Here is a 14,285-nt window from a genome sequence, read left to right as displayed (position 1 = left end):
TGTAATTTAGGACAAAGATATCCTATATTGACTGTAGTAGTTGCATAAAGCAATTATTTTGTATCTGAAACACCTAAATGTTATAAGAAACAGTATAAGCAACTATAATGCTACAAGAATAACCTTTTATTTAGGCAAAACAGTGAAGTACCCTCCTTTCTACTGGCTGTGGGTATGTTTTGCCCTGCAAAATCTGATGCCACTACATAAAGGTCCTATAGGGTTGCCACATTTTCAAATGCCCAAAGTGAGACATGTTCTGTAGAAATGTCAGATTTCCCAGGACAAAACATACCTACAGCTGTGCATAGTACAGAATTTTAATTATTTGCACAAAGAAAATCTTATTCTAGTAACATTTGAATTGCTTAAGTTTCATATATAAAATAACTGTTTTATGCAACTATTAAAGAAACTTAGGATATCATTTTATCCTGTAGCCTCAGGACATTTGCTATGTCTTAATTATTTTCACAGGACACAACTTGCTAAAGAGGGACTGTCCCTCGCAAAGTGGGACAGGTGTTAACCCTACTCTCCCACCTTGGCTAATTGAAAAGGTGGCAAAGCTATAACAGGTATGCGGTAGCATGACTCGGCCGACGGATGTGGCTCCCAAAACCCAATTACTTGTCTGTATTGAAGAGTCTCAGTTCCTATGTATCAGCCAGACAGGAGCAGATTGTATGAGGAACACACAAATAATATGATTAATTCACTGGACAGGCCGCCGATTCTGTACAGTCGAACGCCATGCCGTCGCCTAATGAGCAGCCATTCCCGATACTATAGTCATGTAGTCTGATGTAATAGGCATCACAAGGTAATATTGTGGTCCTCGCTCCCACCCAGAGGTGTGAGTGTCAGATGCAAGCACCAATGTTGGTGCATTTACAAGTGCGGGAGCGAGCAGGTGTAAGCCTGTTTGGGTACCAGTATGCGAGTATTGCACTGGTAAAGCAGTGTAGAGGCTAACCGAGTGTAAGAAGCTGTAACCAGAGGTCAGCAGTGAGTAACACTGCACAAACCCACACACACATACTCCCTCCATATCCAATGGCCTTGTTTTGCACTGCAACCAAATAAACGTCCTCTGCAAGGCTTTGAACCAGGACCCTGCACACACAGCTAATGTGAATTAACAATATGCCATGGCAGATATACAGACAATGAACAGTACCACAAACATATCATACAGCGCAGTCATTCAACAGTATAGGAATGTATCCCATCATGTAGATGTATATGTGAATGTTTATATCTAGCATATAGGAACATACATATATAGAGATATATCAGGAACATACCATGTGGCAACAAAGCATTACAAACAAATGAAAGGGGAAACACCAGCGATGCATGTATTATGTAGTGCTGTTGTTCTATGTGATCTCAAGACTCCCTCAGACAGACATGTGTCATTTACACACGCAAATAGTTGTACATTGGCCGTATACATCACTCTTTGCATGTAATGTACATTAACACAACAGTACTTGTCCAATCATTATGTGTGAACAGTACTCTTGCAAGGTGCTGTGTGCTACATCATCATGATGATAAAGGTACATGGGGTAACCATACAGGGACCGGTAGTGTTGTGTGTACAATGGGGTCATCCTCATCAGGTGTACCTGGACCATTTAGAAGTGATGTGCATACCAGGATCATGCGCCTGAGGGACAGGGGTGAGGATAACAGGAGTATGTTGTGATGCATATTACAAGGGTTACATGTGTCCAGTTGGCACGTGTGTGAAATGGACAGCTATGTATAGGGCAGATGTAGTCCTAGGTGCCAATTGGCCTTATGTTTCTGTAGGGGAGGGTCAGATGTAGGGGAAGGAGTGTAGGTATGGCCGTGGAGGATAGGTAGGGTAGGATCACAGACAAGACAGCATACAGGGTTGGTATATGACACATGTGGGGGGATAAACCCCAGATGGGGATGGGTGTTCAGTATACACAAGACCATGGGAACAGTGGGACGGAGGTCCCCAGCCATGGGCAGCTGCCACTGTACCTAAACTGTTGCAAAGGAGGCAGTGCCAGGGGCTGTCAAGGAGGGGCAGCATCACCCTGTAAATGTTGCACTCTGCCCTTGAACTTGCGTATCTGGCTTCAGAACCCCTTAGTGAGCCCCCAACGCAACATGTCCAGGACCGCACGACAGCAGACATGTACCTATCTGGTCCTGCTCCCAAGGGGGACATGCTCCATCCTCAGTGGTGGTATCACCAGAAGGTGGTGCAGAGCCAACAGAGGCTGATGTCCAAGGTTGGGCCCCAGATGTGCTAGTACTTGGTGCCATGGTCAGCTGAAGTGGGACAGAAAGTTCTGCTTGGACCTCCCAACCCATTCAGCCTATGGTGTTGCAGTTTAAACCCACATATGGCTTAGTGATAGACACCAGCATACAGGATTACCTGCAACACTATGCGTAGATGTCACCATCAACCAAACACAACAGATGGTATACATTTGCAGAGGGAGCACAACACATGCATATATACTGCATGCCATCTGTACAATGTGTAGTAGATGTGTGACCACAGCTATGAAGAGATGCCCATTATTGTCTTGTCACTGGGAACCCCAGACAGTGTCTGTCATACCACTGTTTTATGTGACACATGTCCAGTCAGGGATGCGATGGCAGTAACACATCCCTATCATCATGTACTGTCTGCAATCCTCACACTATGCTTCTGCTGTGCACAGCTGTGTGTTCAGTGTGTAACATAGGAAACAAATGGTTGCACACATTGACCAGTTCACAGATGGCCCTACAGATGGGGGCCCCTCATGAACAGAGTACTGTCATGTCTGTATTAAAACATGCAGAATAGCCATTACCACACACACACATGTTAAACAGGCAGTAGTCTCAATGCAGCATAGCTAGACTTACACAATGTAGTCACATGTGGCACATCACCCTCCTGTCTTTAGGCTATTTCCCACTGTGTATAATGTTTAAGGTACATCCAGATATCATCTGTGATGCCGTGTCAAAACACCACATCCAGGTAACACTCACAGCGACTGTCATAGCCAAATACCAACATGTTTTCCCTAGATAGTGTACTGTGTTTATCATGCGAATGGCTATGGGAACACCATCACAGCTCTTCCACATGCAATCAGCTAGAGGAGGACTGCAATAGGTGCAGAGGCCATCACCTGACTATTTCCATCACTTACAATACACATGTTGCTGCTGAGCAGGTGTACTCCTTCACAACCACCAGAGAGTGTGTGGGTGGGACAGGCAAAGTACACCAGGGAAGGGTGTGGAGACTTAACTCTAAGCATCGTCTGCCACATGCCTAACAGTACAGAGGTCAAACACCTGACTGACTACTCATTACTATTACATGTGCATGACATTACTACATGTGCCACAAAGGCGACATGTTGCTGTGCTGTAAGAACATATATGTGTGTAGATGAGTGACATCTGCAACAGAGATATAGTAGACATACATTAGGTGTGTCACACATGACTGTCCATGTGAACAGATGCCATTGTCACCACACTCTCTAATGGACACGAATTGACACTCTTTGCCAGGGCCACAAATACACAACCTATCTACTTAGTTTGCCACACTGCAGTAATGCACAGGACTACATGCACCACAGGGGATATCTGGAGGTGCTATGGGCTAGGGCACGTGAAAATGTTTGACATCTGTTGCTATGCCAGTGAGGGTTATACTGGGAGTGACTGTGGTTGGGAGCATCAAAACTTACACACAGACACAAGGTGCCAGTACTGGCATGCATGTATGCATTACTTCATGGGTGTAGTGGTTGGCTGTGCAAGATGGCTGTACAAGGCTGGGTGAGGGGTAATCCTTGGCATTGCGTCACCCGAAAATGGTGTGCAGTGCAGGGGTGTAGTGTCTGCAATGTCCTACACAGATGGGAACTGCATGATCTGCCCTGATATCCTGGTTACCAGTGTGTATGGCCATAGCTTTGCAATGCATGCCATGTCTGTGTTTGATAATCCTTCACATGGACATTGCCTGGGATGTGCATGTCCCACAATACTGTACAGTGACATGTACATGTGTACCTGGTTTAGCAGGCATATGTTGTCTGCACAGCCTGTTATCCCCCGATATGCCAATACTGGCCTGGTGTGGCTAAACCTGCTTATAGTGAGCAGGGCGACCCTGCACCTGATTTGATAGTATGATACAGGTATTCCATGGTGTCAGTGGCATGGGTCCATACAGGGCACATGCGTACAGCATTGTATGGCCTCTGTGATCACATTTGATGACACCACATATGTTGCAGGCATCCAGTGTGGAACATAGTGAAGGCACAATGTCCGCATATATGTGCCTATTGTACCACTGTACAGGGGTCCATGACCTCTGCAGGCCACTAAAAGCATGAGTCCTCAGGCAGACGGGGACAAACACACACACACACACACACACACACACACACACACACACACACACACACACACACACACAATTGGCAAGCCTAGGATTAGAACACCGACCTAACTACTTTATTACACTACAGCATTACACAGTTACAAAATGCGCTACTGCGATTGCTGGGACACAGCACTCCCAGAGGTGTATTTGTAGGTGGGTGACATCATCAGCCTTGCCAAAGGTGTGTATAAGAATTGTATGGAGTGTGAGCAGTCTAAAAGCATTATTCAGTCCTCAGGCAGATGGACATACACACACACACACACACACACACACACACACACACACACACACACACACACACACACACACACACACACACACACACGCCAGTGCTGGGAACGGAACACCTGCCTATCTACAGATCACTATTACAATACTACATAATTACGAGTCGCACCACACAGACTACACATTTCAAGGCTGTCATTATGACCTTCTAGGAATGCGGACATCAACAGGGATGCTGGCAGTTAAGATGTACATACCTGTGAATCTGTGTGTTTAAACTAGGAATCTATTCTGACCTGGAGTATGCCCATCTGTGGAATGGACAACTACTATCACTATACAGGGTTACATTGGCCATGCCCATACACAGAGGCACATAACCGACACTAGGTGTCACTGGGGATGCTCACACACTTAGTAGCACAGGGCTGTTTGGAATGCACTATGTGTCCATCTACACAAAGTTATACTGGGCATGCTCATACACTTAGTAACACAGGGCTGTCTGGGATGCACTCTGATTCTAAACATGGAAGGCCACAATGGCCATGCTATTACAGTTAGATGTAAAGAACACATTGTAATGGGCTTTGGTGTTAGTAGTTGTCATTGTTAGCAGGAATGCTGCTCTACATATATCTGTCACCGGTCATTTACACAACATCTGCTGCTGTCCATCACCTTAGATGTACCATCCTATACCAAGCACAATACCACCACTCGCAGTGATGTCTTGCTAGGAGTGGCAACTACTTGACCAACACAATGAGCCAATATCCTGCTGTAAGTATGTGGTTGTCCAGTGTTTGTCATGCTGGCATGACATGACTGACAGTAGACAGGCCTTTGACACATATCACATGTATCCATGATTCAAGGGAGTGGGGATAATACCCAAGTTGCATCCGCCCATATAGAGCCATTCCAAGGCAGATGTCCTAAACACCCTGACACCTAGAGGACAACTGTATTGTATGCATATGCTAACCAGTGCTAGACGTGTAGCGTCCATAATCACAGCTACTCACTGTAGATCAAACAATGGGGAGTACTGACATCTGTGCAGTGAGGAACACCTGGCTGAAGGCTCTATAGTGCACAATAGAACCAGACATGTGGGCCATAACACAGGTACGGACCACTCCAGGTGGTGGTGTCCCCACATATATAGAAGCCGCTCACATGTACTGACCGGTACCCCCACGAAAGCATCACAGATGAGTCAGGTGCGGGACACAGTGTCAAATGCTGCATTCTAGGATGTAAACCTCAGACACCACCATGTCCTCGGACCACCAGTACACATCCATACATATTGTAGGACATATAAGAGTACATCACCATGTGACCCTTGACCAGTGGACTGTACCAAGCTCTACATCAATTGTAGAGAGTACCCATGTACTGACACAGTTGCATCGTGTTATGCAATGTAGTGATACCACTGTCTGTAACCAGGTCAACTGTACACATACCAGGGGCCCTCGGTTATTTACAGCATTAGCAGATGACTGTTGCTGTACACCAGTACACACTCTCATGTTTGGATATGACATACATGTATTTGCCCTGGATCTGTACATGCCACACACACACAACATACATGTAAATAGCATAGCTCTTGTTGTCCTTTGTGCAGACAGGTGGCTACAGCCATTACACACATGCACATGGAATGTAGGTCCATGGCTGCTGAATGCTAACAGTACATAAGGTGTGATATCAATGTTGGCAGAGGTAACATCCCCTCTGTACTGGTCACCCATTACACCTATCATATCATGCAACAATCCATGTGTCATGCATGTCATTACACATGTCCACCAATTGCAATGCCTACAAACATGCTCAGATGAGAGGATTGCAGGACCTACACACATGTACATGTAGTGGTGTGCGTTCAGATACCATGCATGTGCAGTTGCTGATGTATGCAGGTGACGTGTATCTTAGTACATCATGCAGTTGCAATGCAGCCTCAACATTGCCAACTGTATATGGTGATATGCTGAATGTACGGAAAGATGTACTTCAGGTATGGACAGATGTGTGGACATAACTAAGTGGTGGTGCATTTCTGCAGATGGATATTTGCAGGGGACAGCTCACAGATGTGTCACAAGTGGTCCTACAATAACATGTGTAACCAGTAAGCAATGGTTTAGTTAATTGAAGGACATAACACACAACACAGACAGCAGTCAGGGTGACACCGAAGGTAAATCACTTGACTCCTGTGACAGTTAAGATGTCCTGTGTGCATATATCAGCACTGTTGCCAAAGGACGTGTCAGTACACTTTGTACCACGTGCAATACTGCTGTAAATCTGTCATACATATCATGAGCTAGGCAGGTGTTTGATTCACAGTACTGGCATGTGTAATTGCATGTGTGTCCATATATGTCACGTATGGTGGGGAATACATCTCAGTTGTTACTCACTCTCCTGTACACTAGTGTACACATCTGTACAGACTGCAATGTAGAAAGTAGGACATAGGCAGGGGCGTGTATCTCACATGTGAGGTATCTGTATGTGTGTGACATAGGTGTATTCAATAGTGAATGCCACAGTAAGTGTATGTGTGTGTGTGTGTGTGTGTGTGTGTGTGTGTGTGTGTGTGTGTGTGTGTGTGTGTGTGTGTGTGTATATGGCTGTCTGGTCCCTGGAGTGAGGATGTATGTTACCATACTGAACTGATAAGACCCCTTCCCCCAATCCAGGTGATGCAATCTACTATCTGTGTTGATGTCCCTGAACTTAGGTCATACTGACTACCTGTACATGTGTATTCTCTGTGGCATGTCATGTATGTACACAGTACTTTAATGATGATTTGCACATAGGCAGCGGTCCTCACCTCAACAGTAGCAACTGTGTGTGTGTGTGTGTTACTGTGTCAGTGAATCTGTGAGTGTGTGGGTGTGTTACTGTGTCACTGAATACATGTGTGTCAATACCTGAGTGTGTGGGTGCAGTTGTGTGTTGGCATCCTGTAATGGGAATGTATTACTGCTTTACAATGAGGCATCACACTTCCCACTGGCCTCTACCCTTGTAAGCAGCTAGACTGCTCTCTTACCTCACCACTCCATGTAACTGTACCTGTGATGTCAGCCAGTATGGATGTCACGTCTGTAGCCACAGTAGCTTAATACACAGCTCTCATGCTCTTGGATCAGTAGACGTGTTTGGAACGTGGGACATTCTCATTGTTATGTGGCAGCTACACGGTGCATGCTGGTATATTCATACATACCTGTGAGTAGTCCACATTGACATATGGGACACTAATTGCAAACACTGACATCCACCTGCAATTAGACCTGAAGGAGGAAAGCAGAACATAATGACCAGAATGCAGTTACTGTTGTTACACAAGACACATACAGCTAACAGTACGAAATGCATTGTACACCTGTAGTACATGGTATGTCTGCTGCCTGTCAACAGTACTCAACAATTGTAAACTACACTTATCTTCCTAGTCTGTTCACCCTGTGCATCAGACCATATGAGCATGTTCCCTGCAACAATGGTGTGGATGTCAGGGATGTGGCACAGGCATCATCATATGCACAGGGTGATAATGTTTGCCAGAGGCCTAGGCTGCACCATTGGATGATATCATGTGTGTGGGTTAGGGCCTTTGATCTAATTGGGCATATGTGGATGTTATGTATGTGTGCGTTGCGGTGCCCTACATTTGTTTCCGGTGTGTGCGTGTATGTATGCACACAGTTCTGGCATGTGTCTGGCCTACACTGGGGTATTATTGACAGCTGCGGACTGTACAGGTCAGGATTTACAGTTCACAGTATCCGGCCACTACCATTTGACCTGTGCCTGCCAGGGGTTGCACAGGCACTACCAGGTGGAGGTGCAGATTGGGTACTGTCTGATGACACTTGTCGACTGGAGCCATGTCCCTGTTGGGACTGTCCAGGGCCACGTGCATGTGGCCTGCTGTGTCATGGTGTGGGCAGCACAGCACTAGCTGCACTGCTGCTGCTACCACCACTATGGGAGTGGACATGTGAGGTAGCTCATTCACATAGACCTGAAACAGGTTATGTAGCAGGCCTATGTCCACATGCCCGATGCCTCACTCCTACCAGATGTTCCAACACAGACAGCTCATGCTCATGGATTGTCATGCCATGGTGAAGGACTCCAACCATGTCACTCAATCATCTATCCAAAGCAACAGCAATTTGCTGTTGAGCATTTACCATTGCCTGGATGTTGCTCTTTAAAGAATGGACATCAGCCCTCTGAAGCCTCTGATCTTCTCGGTTGTGCCATTCGGCACATGCCTGTGCCTCCATTACAGCCTGAAACATGCATCTGGTGACACCAGCTGCTGCACTCTGTCTTGCATGGATTGTTGGCCTGAAGTCCTCCTACGAGCAGCACTGGCCACATGCCTGTGTGGGGCACCACCAGTCAGCTGGCTGACACCATGGTGTTGCAGGCACACCTTCCATAGCCCCCACACTTTCCTGTTCCAAGCTACCACACGCCAACTGTCCTTCCTCTATGGCCACTGGTAATGGGGTATGTGTAGGCATGGGATCTGTGTGCAGGGATGAGGGGGATATAGGTGGAATGGCAACCAATGGCACATATTCAGCCCCTGACAACACTGCCTGTGCCTCAATCATATGTTCATCATCACTGCTAGAGTCTGTGGGGACACTAACATCAGATGGACTGCAGGAGGGCAATGCACCTACATCACCTGTGAGGGGCAGACAAGAACTGTACATTACAATCTATACAATAGACACAGACACACAGACACGCAGACACACACACACACACACACACACACACACACACACACACACACACACACACACACACACACACACACACACACACACACACACACACACACACAGACACACACGCTATGGCACCCAACATGCATGTGATATGACAGAAGGCATGCAACATGCATGTGATACAGCAGACGGCATGCAGCGCAGACAATAATAGTGGTAGTTATCATATATCCCTGGGTTGCACACAACAGCATGGATGTGTCATAGCAGAAGGCATGCAAATTACACAATCATAGTAGTAGTTAGTATACATCCCTGTGTTACACCATGTAGACCAGTACAGGTTAACAGTACACTTGCCTGATGTGTGGCATATGACCTTGAAAATCACATGTAGTATGACATGTGATCTGCTGACGTGTGCAATAACATGCATACATGTTTAACACAATGGTGTCCTGTCAAATATAAAGTGGGGTAATGGTGTCCCAATGCAGTGTTGTCTGTCTGCCCTACTGATATACTGCACATTTAGCTGATGTGCATGGCCATTGCAGGGAATCATGAGGCATCTCTATTGCTATACAGTGTGAGTTACAGACACAGTTCATAGCCATGACTGTGCTCAGATATAATACATATATACTGTGGAATATGACCCATGTCACTGAGGTGTATACACACTAAACCATGATGTGGAATGTGTGACACAGGTCACTGAAGGGTATATGGATGACACCCCTGCACATCTGCAACCATATTGCTGCTGCCTGGCAACTATGGCCAGACATGGCGAACACGTCGGTACACCATGTCCCACATGACATCTGTGTACCACACACACACACACACACACACACACACACACACACACACACACACACACACACACACACACACACACACACACACACGAGGAGCAAGTATGACATTGATGTCCAACACCAGCAAGTGGAATGTACTGTAACTGTAGGATGATGTGGATACTGTACAGGTGACTGCTGTCATGTCGTGACACACTCAAGATGTTCAACACATCTTATGTGGTGGATTGATGTCATGCCTACACAAGATGTGCACAGGCCTGTAGGATGTCTAGTGTTCCACATCTGCAATATAATCATTAAACAAAGGCCATAAGTGGACCTTGTGCAGCCATTGTACAACAGGGTGTACACACAAGCACATCATGTCTACTGTGTGTGTTGCTTCATGTCTCTGGCCATCCTCCATGGCCATTTGTGTACATGTGTTGGCCAAATTATTGCGATGGGCATCTATTTCACATGTCTGTGTTGTCCCATATGACATACACCCATAGATGTCATATGCTCCACTGACGACAGGGTTATGCAGACAAAGGGTGGTATGTTTGGTATGTGGGATATGTTTTTCAGGATAGTTAGGCAGTGTAGCAGCCAGGCCACTAGATGTCATTGACATGACAAGATAGCACATCACATTGTGTGACATTCATAGCAGGGCTATGATCCACACCAGTGAATCCTGTGGGCTGGCCATATTCCAGTTCACTGTGTAGTACTGTTTGTATTCCTCAAATGTGTAGTTGTGATCTGTAGTACATGTCCCTACATGATGAACAGCACCTCTACCATTGTATGCATAGCTGTCCACACATCTGGCAATGACAGTTTGTGAGGATTCATGTTGGTGATTCACATAGTTTGCAAGTGTTGCACATGGGTAGCCATTGTGATGCATTGCAGGTCCGACCTGTATATTGTGACAGGACCATACATTATGTGAACATGTGGTAAATGGCCACATGGCAGATAGACCTGTGCATTATGATGCCTGATAAATAATAACAGTCTCAACTGCAATGGGCTGCTGTCACAGCGGAATGCCAGAGATACCTAAATAGGGGTAACACAGAAGTATGAGCATTATCCATGCCTGTATGATAGCTACAGCATGCAATGTGTATGTTAACACCTACACCAGTACATTAGACTATACTATGGTGTATACACATGTGTGCATACACAGAGTAGCATACTATAGTATGTGGCATGTGTGTATACATGCCTTGCATATGATGTTACATTACATATTGTACAGTGACACATGCGATTATATGGAATATAGTTGTTATAGGTGCAGTACTGACTTACCAAGAAACTCAAGGCTCTGTAGTTGAGAGACACTTATCTCCACTATATCGGCTAAGGCTTGTGGATGTTGTTCTGCAGGTGTCCCCAGGTTGGCTGGTAGCTCCTCGGTACGTGTGAGTGGGGGCTGGGTCTGTGATCCACCACGTGTTGCATCTTGTTCCCTGGCAATTGCATTCGCATGCTGTTTCACCCATCAAATGAGGTCTGTACAATATATGTGCACCTGCTGGTATGTGCGGTTGTGGCCACCCACATCATTAACCCTCCTGAGAAGTTCCATCCACAGGGCATCCCACTGCTGTTCATCCTGTGGCACATGGCTGAACAGGATATCATGATTGTCATGTCGGTATGGGATGAGGGCCTCATCCTCCAAGTGGGTATAAGGGGGTAGCCTTGCATGTGGCATACCTGGAAGACATAATGATGGAGACAGGTCACAGTAACTCACAGAGACATACAGAGCTACAGCTGAACATACATGTGTATAGCATTTATTATGATTAAATAGTTGTCTTTGCAAATCTACATGACACTGACACCACTGACATGTTTGTGTCACACACATATGACACTCAATGGTGAGTGGATATTATCACCATATATGTGTGTGTGTGTGTGTGTGTCACCAGATTACATTGCTCATAATCCATGTGGATGCTGTCCTGATGTGGGCATGTCTGTTTGCCTGTACTGGTGTACCTACCTATCAGCACATGGCTGGATGTGTCCACATTAATGCAGTTGACCTTGATGCTGTGTATATGTCACATATAAAGACTTACACTGCCTTAACAGACATGACCCGTGACCCTGCAGACTTGCTCACGGAAGGTTTTACATGTATGTGTTCTGCCATATATATCTACACATCACTGTGCAGCAATTCAACATCCTGCCATCTATCACTTGTGCTGCACATGTGATACACATGGGACACTGGTTAGCCAGATGGTATTTGCAGGGATGGATATCAGCTATAACATGTACAGTCAAAGTCAACTAGTATGCTATATGCCCTGGGCCATGTCTGAATCTCGGATGAAAGGTTACCTGGCTGTAGCCGACAGGCGAGTCTCTGGGGCCAGGTGGAGCAGTGCCACATAACTGATACACAGGGTTAATGATACATTTACCATGCAGTCATCACACCATGTCTGAGAGGGGGGCGATGTGCAGCTTTGCTGGACAGGAATGCATAGTATGGCAGGACTATGTAAAGCATATGGGACAAGGATCTGTCCAGCATGTGGTGATCCTAGTACTAGGAAGGTGGATGTCCATGAAGTATGTGTTTGAGATCAGGATGTGTACGTGTAGCATATCCAACATCATTTATTTGGACATGGACATGGATTTATTCAGGGTATGCATCATGCTACATAGTGGAGATGGGGAATGGGAAGGCTGGTGTAGGCCATCTGAACATGGCATCTGATATGGTTCACTTGAGTGTTGTGTATGGCTGGACAATGATCTCTATATTCATGGATGGCACCCTGTCATGATTAGGGTTGCCACATACGACTACCTGACAGGTGTGGTGACGTGACTATCACAGGAAAGACAACTGCCCAGCTGCATTCCTTACACACAATGTCCATTATGTTGACCACTGCCTAGGTGGTAGTTCATGGGTACAGGGTTATTAACATAGGGGTGACAATGCAATATGTAGCTGTCAGATTGTGGCCATATGTCACACACACCTCACCCACAAAGCCCCTTCGGTATGCTGTCCACAACACTCTGAGTCGGCTATTGCTCCTAGGTCATAGTTATTTGCATACTTCAATAAGCAGATGCCTTCTGTTAGTCTGTGTGTTATGGACTACAATGAGGAGGGAATACAATTAATTAACCCTGTCTTACTGTAGCTGGTACTGGTGTGATGTGCATGTATTATTCAGACACCTTCTGTAGTATTGGTACTGCCATCAGTCCCATTGCAAAACATTCCTGTGACATAGGAATGTACATCTAGTATACCGAGTGTAGGTGGAACACAGTATGGATAATGATGTCCTATGACCTGGCAAGGTTATGATATGCAGTGTGAAATCAACCTTACTGTCATCTACATCTGTACTGCTGACATCAAATAATTTGATCAAGGTTCATAGCCTTTCAGACCAGACTCAGCAGGGTAGTAGTGCAGTACTTCCCATTATCAGTGGTGTCTCCCCCTTTGTTAGTTGTGATACCTGTTGGTGTGCACCATTCAGTGTGTACACAGCCTGACATGAAGGTATGTTTTACATGATGTGTATGTGGAGAGCAGCTTGTTTTGCCATATGTGTATGATACAACCTGGGATGTGGACAGGTCCCATGCAGCCTGAGTGCAGCTTGTACCTGAATAGTTGTGGGTACAGGGGCTCTGTGGCATACATGGATATATGAATGTGTACCTGTTGTGGGGTGGACAGTGTGTTTATGTTATCCAAGACCCTATCTAGGATTGCTTATTCATGCTCAGCACTTGTTCAGATCTTGTAAGCACTACGTAAGCTACTAATTCCTATAGCACTCAATATTCCTCATTACCTAGAGTTAAACAGGTTTTGTACATACTTTTCTCACTTTCTTAGAGTAAAATAGCTCTTGTACTTACTTTCTTCACTTATCTAGGTGAATTAGTTTTATATTCAAGCATGTCCAAGGGTCA

This window comes from Protopterus annectens, chromosome 3.part1 (genome assembly GCF_019279795.1).
Source record: "Protopterus annectens isolate FY-2018-M chromosome 3.part1, PAN1.0, whole genome shotgun sequence".
NCBI lineage: Eukaryota > Metazoa > Chordata > Ceratodontiformes > Protopteridae > Protopterus > Protopterus annectens.
This window is presented reverse-complemented; position numbering follows the sequence as displayed.